We start from the raw sequence: 11,195 nt of genomic DNA on the forward strand, positions 1-11,195 counted from the left end.
CTGCTCCTTCCCTATTACTCTGTTCACCAGTTGGCATATAACCAGCATTACAGTGGTCACTGTCTAATATTCACTGACCAACAGTGTTTTCGATGTCTTCATCCACGGCAGCCTGGGCCGCATGCAGTAGTGCCTCTTTTGCAATTACTCTGGTTTGTGGGTACCTGCTCTGAGCTGACTGCTGCCTGGGCTGCGGTCAGCTGGAGCAGTCCCTTCTCATCAGCCTGTCAGTCACATCGCTGCTCAGTTCAGGACTCCTTCAGGCAGCTTCACGACTTTCCAGGCTCTTTTGTAAGGACTTACACCGTAGCCTACAACTGAAATATTTTTGCTATGTCATCTTATCTGGTGATTGTGCCTGAAGCAGCAGTCTAAGAAGGGTTGGGCTATCTGCACTTGAGAGATGTCAGGGAATCCAGCTGCAGGAGGAGGGAGCTGATCCAGCAGCCCGGTAGATGGCACTCGGCCCTTTGCCTTACTGCTCAACCTGTGCCGGTAGCTTCTGGAGGAGCAGTCTTCCAGAGGGACTAATGCAATGTCCTGCTTGGCTATGGAAAATACAGATTCTATGGCAATTCTGACCTTGACACCATGGGAAAGTTCCAGCTTCGGTTCCTCCCGCATCTTAGGTTTTTGCTTGTAATCCCTAAATCCCCCGGCATTTCTGTGTGACAAAGCAAAGCTTTAGAATCATGTGGAGTACCTCTGCTTGTGAGCACTTTGAAGCCCATTTAGGGAAGGGCCACTGTGTACCACTGCTTATTACAGTTTGATTTGCACCATATCTCTTAGCTGGACTAGGACTGCTTGGGGGAGTTTAGGTCTTAGCAGTGCTGACAGTGGTCACTATTTTTTCCTTCTGTTTTTTTTCAAGGCCAGAGGTAGTTGTCCGTTTCTTCTGAACGTTTGGCCCTTTCTGACCCTCAGAATTCACTGAAAATCATGTAAATAATAGATGAAAATCAGCATCCTTTACTTTCACTTTTTTTTTTTAAATTGCATTGCATTCAGTTCTCTGTGGATGGTAATTATTTCCCATGGAGTCTGCAGTCAGGGCAGGAGTTTTTCTTCCCCACTGCAGTGTGCAGAGGAGTCCTGTGTGGTTTACATCTGCATGGTCTACTGTGGAAAGCATGCTGTGGTCAACAGCACTGGAGGATTGCAATGTAATGATTAAAAGGCTGGTTATAGGAGCAAACACTGCCTCCTAAACTAATGTGGTCATATGCCATGGGCATTAACATCTGCATGTTTGAATTTTAGAAATGACATTTGGTATTGTTAATTATCGTGCTGTTATCCATAACTTGTGTCTGTAAGCGTTGCATGAGTCATGGAGCATCTGCTTCTTTGCACAGAGCAGTCCAGTGTAAATTGGCAGTAACTTCACTGCCACAGCAAGGACTGCGTAAGAGTGAAAGGACTGTGAAAAAGAGACTGAGTCCACAAAAATGGGTTCGCAGGGGTTATTACAAGCTCAAAAGGCAAGCTGATACCATAGGAGGGGTGCAGAAAGGGAGTACAGCTCCCAGCGTGATGACTAGCAGCTAGCTGGGTTGTTTTGTGCCTCTGGGTGCAGTGTAGTTTTATTACTCTTCCTACACCATGTGAGAGGCACTTTATAATTTTCATAGATGTGTAAGACTTTAAATCATTGGAATGACTCACTTTTTCAAATGAGTCTTGTGCTATAGCAAAGATAAAGATTCAACAGCAACTTAACTGAGTGGTTGGGGAGTCTTTTTCGTTATAAAATGTGCCATTGTTATAGAAAGAAATTATGCTGGTACATCAAATTGAGATGAGGAGAAAAGAAAGACAAAAGGTAGTATTTGTGGTGCCAGGGGATAGTATTACAAAAATACAGGAAATGAGCAGTATTTTTTGAAAGTGACAGATGATACCACTGTTGTGTAGACATGAGCTGAAACAAAGCACAGTGAGGGTCAGGGAGGATTAGTAGCTCTTATTCCTTCTTTGTGCCCTACAGTAGAGTCTTAAAAGGTTTTTGTTCTTTCACTGCTGAAGGATGTGAAGCTGGATCACTGGGAGGAGACACTTTTTTACTTTTCTTTCCAGAATCTGTGACTTTAAGCATTTCCAGCTGCTAATGGTTTGTCTTTTCCACCAGCTTCCTTCTTTCCTTCCCCTGTGCAACTTCTCCACTTACTGTTTTTGTTTTTGAAAATCCACTTGACCAGTGGAAAGACAGAGGCAGTGCCACTGTCAGTGCACACTGCAATCGGTAGACCCTCTTGCAGGATTTCACACGCACTAGTTGTCTTTGGTTAGTTCTGGATGTTCATTGTGTTGAAATCTTCAAGGGGTTTATCCTGCAGATATCAGATGTTATCCTGATGTTATCAGATGTGCCACCAAGTGCTTGCTACAGCTGCCTCCTTAGGAGATACAGCATGTAGCAACTAAACAGTGTGGCTTTAGGGATACTCTCCATCTAAAACAGAAGTAATTTGAGTCTTGGTAAGAAAGAAGGCAAATCTCACCAAGAGTGGTGTGGAGGCATGTCCTGCCTCTTTCAACCCTCTTGAGGGGTCTAGCAGCGTGTGAGCAGTGGTAGAGCATAACAACCTGTGACCTGCTGAAACAACTGCATATACAGCAACGAGCTGCAGCATCCCACCCTTGGGGCAAGGGCAGGAAGAACTCCCCAGCCACCTGGGCCAGAAGCACGAGTTATGGTTTGGAGAGGCAAAACCAGATGAACTGTGTGAGGGATAAGGGAATTTCATCAGTGAGCAGTTTAAGATGGTAAGTGTTGAACTGGGGGGGGGAAAACTCCCAGCTCTCTCTGTAGATGACAAATTTGCTGTCGGTGTTATTCTCCAAATGAGCTTTCTGTGAGCTCCAGAGAGCAGGTTACTTACTTAAAACACTATATGTAGTCAAGTCTGAAGCATTAACACCTGAATCAGCAACTTCTCAGGCAGCAGGCACTGTTGTGCCAGTCAAGGGTTTCTAGAAAGAGCAATGGTGCTGTAAAATGCTGAGACAGAAAGCTTGTATTTGTATTAGAAGTATTGGGGGGAGCTATATGTCCTCGCTCTTCCTTTTTTTTTTTTTTTTTTTTGACGCAAATCAATTTCTGCCTGAGCTACAGAATTCAGCATGAGCTTGGGATTTCTAGCTGAAGCTTTGCTAGGAAATTTTGTCTGCTTCTGATAAATCTGAAAGTGATATTGTTGAGTTACATGTGAGTGCAAACCACGCTGGGGATGCTGAACGCGGGTAATGCAGGATGCATAGCACTCCTCCAGACAGTCCCAGGGTGTCTAATTCTCAGTACACTGTAAGCAATGAGTTGGAAATGCTTTAATAGCCCTGTGAAGGCCAGGAGAAGGGGCCAACATGGATTTTTTGCAGGCAGGCAGCCAGTTCATGGCTGCACATTTCCAGTCCTGAGTCCTATCACCAGGTGGGGTCACTGAGAGGCTGTAGCAGATGATGGATCTGACACCAGGGGCTCTTTGCTTATTATCTGTAAAACGAAGATTGATATTATTTCACTTGCTCATTAGCTTGATTTTGCCACATCTATGCTCTCTGGAAAAAGGCGTCTTGTTTTTCTGTTTTGTTTTTTTTTTAAACATATACACTGGGACTGGCACAGTTGACATCTGGTTTCACTGGATGCTTCCTAGTCCTCCTTCACTTCCATTAAAAACAATCTCACAAAACAAAAACCCTAATCATGACTCAGTCTGACATGAAAACAGTTCATTAAATAGGTATTAAAATGTCTATTTTCTACCATGCAGATCAATTACTATTTTTGTAACATCAAAACCACCATCCAGAAGAAAAGATCTGTCATCTTGTTTTTAATTTGTGAAGAAAGAAGGGTTTTAGCATTGTAATCAAGAAAAATCTATTACTTGTTAATTAATCTGAGCCCAGTTAGAAAGCAGAGGGCAGGAAGCCGTATCCCACGTATGCCAGGGTATAAAGAACTGGTAATGAGAGGGGGAAAAAAAATTAAAACTGAGTTTTGAACTGTAATTTCAGAAGGCGAGAAATTACAGCAGTGGGCTATTTAGGCTTGCAAACGGAGATGTTTGACTTATTTTTAGACAGAACAAGAAAGATAATCAGTGGATCTGGAGTTCAGATAGAAAAAAGATAGAAGCAAGCTCTGAGTCAGTGGAGGAGACTGACCCTGGAGAAAAGCCTGTCTGAAGTCTTCCCTCCTGGTTTCTGAGAACACAAACTCCCAGCTGTGCTAACACCTACTGGTTAGGCTTTTTTTCAGCCCTTGCAGTTTACAGTGGGAAACAATTTATTAGTCTCATTTTATCTCCAGTTTAAGAAGAAACTAAGGGAGACAATGCACACATTCAAGACAGTAAGACTTCAAAGTAGGGTTGCTTTATCCACCACAAATTAAGTTGTGTTGTAAATTACGTTGCACTGCACCTCTGTAGCACCTCATCATCCTTTTTCCTCTGTTAAAACTATTGCACCACATCTGTTGATGCAGCTGGCACAGCCTTGTAGCTTTGGAATTTGGAAAAGTGCATTATCTGAGGATGTCACCCTTTTGGGTTTTTTCCTGCTTCCAGTTCTAAATTTCAGAATATACAACACTTCTTGCTTTTGAGATGAAGTCTCTTATAGGATGTGTTAGCTCTAAACCTTCCTTTTGAAATTGTTGGGCAGCTCAGTGCCATCATGCAAGTCGATGGGCATCTGCAGTTCTCACTGCCTTCAGGAGGAATTGAGTCTTTGGTACCAACCAAACACATGAACACACAGAATGAGAGAGCACAAGAATGATAATTTAAAAAAAAACAACCAACCCCCAAAAAACCAAACAACCCCAAACACAAAAACCACCTTTAAAAAAAAATATTGAAACCATAAACAGTCTACAATGCTTTAATTATGGTTGTGTGCTGGCTGCGTAGTGGGACAGAATTCACATTACTGGATGCAGGGATGAATCAGGCATAGTATTTTGTATATTTTTAACAAGTTTGGGCATATAAATTTAACATAACCATGTGTTTCTGTGAGCCTGGAAGGCTCATTTTTAGTGTCATTAGGAAATTTGGGGTGTTTGGCAAAATCCTTGCAACTATTACTGATCCTAACTACCTGGTTTTGTCTAGTATTAAATGGTGTTCATCAGGACCCATTGCTGCCCTGTTCTGGAGTCTTCTCCTTGAGGGTGACAAAGCTCTCAGCAGTGATCGTGTTGGCCTTGCAAAAGCAAACCCACTGGATTTAATGGAGGTGTTTGAATGAACAAACCATTAATGATTTGAATCATATATGACTATGGCTCCCTTCCTCCTAGCAGTGCGAGTGCCATGGTCTCCATTTACAGAGTAATTCAGTTTTGCTTATGACAATGCAAATGGCATTATTTTGGGGGTTTGTGTTTGGGTTTTGGTTTGTTTTTTTTTTTTTTTAAAGCACTAATTACAGTAAATAGCTTATTCTAATGTACTAGGTGTATTTCTTATCTATGAGCCTTAAAACTAGTGTGCGTGCTTTATGAGTCAGACTAAGCTCTGCTGGCATCTCGCTCAGCTCTCTGGACAGCACTTCCCTGAGGCTGGCCATGTGTCAGTATGAAGCATCTTCAGGGACAGAGGACATCAACAAAATTGCTGTGGATTAGCTTTTCTCCTAGTTAGTGGGTTTTTTTCCTGTTTCTGCATCATGCCTGGTTCTCAATGTTGTTTGTGTTGAGTATCTGCTGTGGTCTAATGTGGGGTAGTCAGCTGATGGGTGACAGGAGAGGAGCAGCAGACGGCGTGAAGGGAGGTCTGTACGTGCTCAGCCTGCACCAACGTTGCGAACGTAGCTACCACCGGGCGGATGATATAATAATTCTTTTCCATCTGCTCCTATCTATATTTGAATCCACAGGAAAGTGTCCTCCTTGTAAGACACATGAATCTCTAATTTCAAAAGCCGTCCCTATTTCGGAAGTTCTTTTGGCAGGCTGGCTCTGGTTTCCCTGCCTGTGCTGAGCACTCAGCGCTGGGAGATGCTCCGGTGGGGCTCATCACACACTGTAATGATATGGACCCAAAATAGCAGGGCGATGTCACCTAGCAGCTTGCCACTGTTGCAAAAGTCTTTGTTGGAGTGGATCAAGGTGACACTTTGCTGCTATTTTCAGACCCACACTTCCTGATGGCTGTTGCCGCTTTATTCCTCCGCTTTATTTATTTATTCCTTTTGCTGAATCATAGACCTGGAAAATACTTCTTAGGTCACTAGAATCCAAGATTGTGCCTCCTGATTTATTTTGCTGCCTATTTTCCAGTTTTACGTGGCACACAGCAACTTAAAATGGACTATGAGAGGCCAGCTGTGCTTCCTTAATGAAGCTCTCCTGCTGTGTGAGGACTTTCTTCTCTGCTCTTTATGTTAAAATTAATGGAGCCACTCAAAACTTAATGCTCTCTTTGCCGGGATTGTTTCCGCAGCCGGGTGCAGCTATGGTGTGATGGCAAGCGCTGAGCGGCTGTGCAGGCACTGCCGAGGCGCAGGGCATGCACCTTGCACGGCTGGTGCCAGGAGGTGGCTGCGTGCCCTGGCACAGCCGCTGCCTCCGGTAAATCCAGCTGTCGCCATTTCCTCTCCCATGGAATTCCTCTTTCCCTCTGAGTCTGTGATCTTTTAGCACTGAAGAGCTGCCATTCTATATCTAGGTAGCTTTTGCCAGTCCATGGAATGAGTATACTCAATGGCTATATTTAATGGCTATGTTAAAACTGTTGAAGTTGCAGTCGAGAGCTCAGAAAAAGCCGCAGTCCCAGGTTGCAGCTGCAGTTTGGACCATCTGTGGCAATGGGCGACATGGTCATTGATGCTGTATTCACCTGCTCTTGTTTCACTGCAACTCTTTATTGCAGTCAATGTTTGTTTATTACAGGAGATAGCTGTACAATAAATAGTTATTTAGTATTTCTTGCCTGAGTCTTAATTTAATGTGTGGCTCTTGCATGAACTATACCCTACCAGCCAAAGGCAGAATTATTCATTTCCTCACAGAGCCACAGGAAAAAAAAAACCTTGTGGGGATGTCTTAATTCTTACAAACTACTGTGGGTTTGGGTTTTTTTACAGTTCCTCTGTGTGACAAGTCAATGCATGTGGTCTGTTGGTATTTAGTTTTTAAGTAAGTGAGGGTCACTTGTTCAGAGCACATTTGTCACAGGCTTCAGGGCTGCCATTTGCTGGATTTCTACAACTCAGACCCCAGGATATTGAGCTGTGTGTCCCAAAAATGAGAAATGAGGTGGGCATGTGTAGGTATCATTTCTTTGACTAGTGCAGGGATATATGTGAAGTGTATAACAGAGATTATCTTTGATTATCTTTGCCCAAAGCTGCTGTTTGCCCTAAGATATGTTGTTTTCTGTTCTTGTTTCCAGGCCCATTACCTTCTAGTTTCTGGAAAAAATAAGGCATAATTCCTTCACCTACAAACCCCTTGTTCAACACAGTCATATTAGCTCCAGGCCGGAGGTGAGGCCATCCTGAGTGTGGCAGGACCCGTACTGAGCAGCTGGCTTGTGCAGAGGTGATGGGCTATGTGCGGTGAAGCTGTAAGCAGAATAAGCGGGGTGTGGGTGTCTCTGCATCCTGGCCCTGCGTTCTTTATTTTAGTGTTTCCGTGTGGTCTCCAAATTATTTTTGCTCTGTAACATCTACTTTGAAAAGTCAATGTTGGTGTCTCTGGTTACTTGTGTAATTATGGACCCCCACCATTATGGACCTCCTTCTTCCTGCCCCAGCGCTGGGCACTGAATGCCAGGGGACATGGATCACCTCCAGCGCCTTGCTCCTCCTGGGCTTCCCTGGTGGTGGTCAGCATCATATTTGATTCTGAGTTTTCTTACTTCAAAAATGGAGTAATTAATCTGTTTTAGAGGCATCCTGGGTTCCTCATCCTTTCTCCCTTCAACTCTGTTTCCCTCCTAGGAATCTGGGTTTCTTGCTCAAAACACAAGCTTTCCATTGCCCACCAAAGCAGTTAACCCTCTCTGATGTTTTTCTGTTCCTCTTAAACAGAAGTTGCTGTTTCCAGGCTTTTCTTTCCTTCCCGCATCTCTTTGCTGCAGTCCTGAGAGCCAGGGTCCAGAGCCTCTCGCCCATCCGAGGGCTCTGCAGCCCAGCTCTGGGCAGCATCCCTGCTGCAGGGAGAGCTCCTGCTGCCCCATCCATCACCCAGACGGGTCAGCACAGTCCTTGTGGGTGTATGTGTGTGTGTAGTGTGGGGTGTCATCCATCTCAGCTCCTGCAACATGACTCATCCAGTCCCAGCTGTGCTTTTCTTTCCTCCTGTGGGAAAAGGGAGGAGGACATACACGAGTCTCTATTTCTGCTATGAAAATTACACCCTTACGTTAGTCCCAGAAGAAGGAGTGTGGAGGGAAGGAGCTGAGCACCCAAGCAGAGGAGCCCATCAGCCCCACCGAGGGGGGCAGATCCAGTGTCCCAAAAAAATGGACTCCCACCATGCAGCCCAACCTGAAGCCTCTTCCTCTCTCCCTTAGCACATTTGAGTTTTATAGAAACCCACTGCAAAATCAGAGAAAGATTTGCATGAATTTGGCCTCTTTGAATGGAGAAGGGCAAGTTCGTCCAGCTGCTTTCTATGTGCCAGTGTGAGAAGTTTCCTGGAGGTGACCCTGTCCCAGCCCAAGCCCTTTTCAGGGCTGTCCTGGTCCTGCTAAGGCTTTTTGCTTTTCCTTTCAAACCAGGAGCAAAGCCAGTACAGCTCAGTGATGTGCACTTGCGCTATGTGCCGTTTCAGTACTTAGAGAGCAAATTGCTTTCAAACTATCTCTGGAGTTTTAGAGGGCCCTCTGTCAGACATGCAGGCAGCGCTGCCTTATGCTTCTTTGGAAACACTATCTGGTGAGCTATGTCTTGGTGTATATATGGAGGAGTTTGGTATATCCATGTGTACATGCATATGTGTGAGTACATATATATGTTTTACTCCTGTATAATTTTAAGCAGCTGTTAACACAGTAATGGGTGCAATGGTTTGTACCAATGCAGGAGATGCACAGGGTTACTACAGCAGGATCACATCAGTGTTGCTGAGATTCAAATTCGTCATGGATCAGAACTTGAGACATTAAAACGTCATGTTTTTCTAACCAGCTGGAGCTTGGTTTTGTTACCTCCTGCTTTTTCAAGGCCAGTCACTGCTCTTCAGCACCACTTAAAAAAAACTTGTACAGCTGTCAGTCCACTAACACTGACATGTTTTGATGGAAGTCCTTCCCAACTCGATGAGTGGAGGCTGGAGGTGTGGGGATGCTGTCGCAGGTAGGACCAGCTAGGGCAGGCTGAGTTGGCAGCAGCATCCTCTCAGGGGGCTAGAGCTGTATTTAGGGGTGTAATTGCATCACTGGTTTCTTGAGAAGCAGTTTGGAAAGTAGCCCATTGCTAGGCTTGTCACCAGGGCATTTTCTTCCAGACCCTGCTCTCAGCAGCAGCTGAACTATTTTAGCTGAAATTTTCTTCAAGGGTTCAGCACAGAAGATTTAAGCCTGAACAGTTTCAAGTTTGACAGAGCTTCACGAAACTGAAGACGGAGCTTGTAATGGGAAGTATCAGCCTTAAGAAGGCAGGGTTTGGCCCTTGCTGCTGAAGGGGCATTGAGTGGTGGGGTTCTGCTGCTCTTCTTCCCCTATAATGAGCAATCCAGAGAATAAATAGCAAAACTCAGTTTGCAGAGCACCATGTGCTGCACATCTGACTTATCTGTAGTTATTTTCTGAGGGCTATTTATTTGTGTAGCCAGAGTCTCTGTGCTCAGGTCCCAGGTGTCCTAGAGCTGGCTGCCTTGGGCAATACTGCAGGAGCACAAAGCCTCCCTGAAATTTGGGGATTCATCTGATACCCGATCAACCTCCACTTCTGTTATTTAAGGATGTTATTTAAGAAACTAGAGGCAAGAAGAGATCCCAGGGCTCTTGCAGACCCAGCCATCTCCCTTTTCATGCTAACAGGTCTCACACAGCTTTCCAGACAAAGCCTGGAGAGGGGCAAAGGCTGATTGAAACCAGCTTTATTCTCCCCCTTCCTCGGAGTGGAATGATTTCCCTGGGGATGGTGTAGGCAAGAGCTGTGCCCACAAGCAAAGGGAGGATAACGTTCCACGTCCAGGCTAACGCCCAAACCTCCCTTTTCCCCAGTCAGTCCCGTCAGCTCCTCTGCTTCTCCATCTTCTCACCTTCCTGCAGAGCCACCCTCTCCCTGCACAGCTCCACTTCTGCTACAATGTGGATTTTCTCCCTTATTTTTGGCTTCCTCTCAGTTGATGCAGAAATGCAGCTGGGCCCCATCAGCTCGGGGGAAGCTCTGACCTGGGAAAGGCTCCAGGTCTCTTAGTTTGCTGCGATAGCTCATTCCTTTCCTCTTTCCTTTGGGAAAACCGATTAAAAAAAAAAACCAGTGAGGGAGAAGCGAGTGGAGATGGGAACTGTTTGTGCCAGCTCTGGTCTCAGCGTCTCCCTGATCCCCTCATGGGAAAGGTGGCACAAAAAAGTTTTGCCCACAGAAATGAGTCTCTGCTGATGGTCAGAGCTGGGCAGGAGGCTTTTGCGCTCAACTTTGTCCAGGCTGTTTGTATCTCCATTCCTTCCTCCTCCTCGCGGCCCAGAAGCCCCAGACGGCTGCTGCGCTGTGTGCCATTGCTGGGCTCTACTGTGCTTTGCCATGTGCTGCGGCTGCTGTTGCAAGTGTGTGATTCTGCACTGGAGCAGGCTGCAGAGCCAACGTTACCTACCTGTGCTTAATATTGCTGTTTAAAAATAATTCATCTTGATATTCAAGATTTGGGCACTGCAGGGAAAGGAAGCAGAGAGTGCTGTACCCGAGGGGCCCTGGCAGGTACGGTGCTGGTTCCCAAAGCCTTTCCAGCGCACACTGGCTCTCCTTCCTGGGCGAGCTGTCCTTCCTGCGGCTCTGCTTGTCCCCTCCCGCGCTGAGCTGCCTTTCGGTGTCCTGCCCGCCTGGCTCTTACCCTGCGGCTGCCTTGCCTGGACAGCAATCGTCTCAAATCCCAAATCCTCCTCCACCTCTGCTCTAGCCCCTTTCCTTCCAGGTCCCCTGACTGGTCACCCTACGTCCCCAGCAGTGTCCCACCACCCCGGTGAGTCTCAGCCTCGAGCCTTCTCCAGTCCAGCCAGCATCGCCAG

The sequence above is a fragment of the Haliaeetus albicilla genome, chromosome 22 (assembly GCF_947461875.1).
Source record: "Haliaeetus albicilla chromosome 22, bHalAlb1.1, whole genome shotgun sequence".
Lineage (NCBI taxonomy): Eukaryota > Metazoa > Chordata > Aves > Accipitriformes > Accipitridae > Haliaeetus > Haliaeetus albicilla.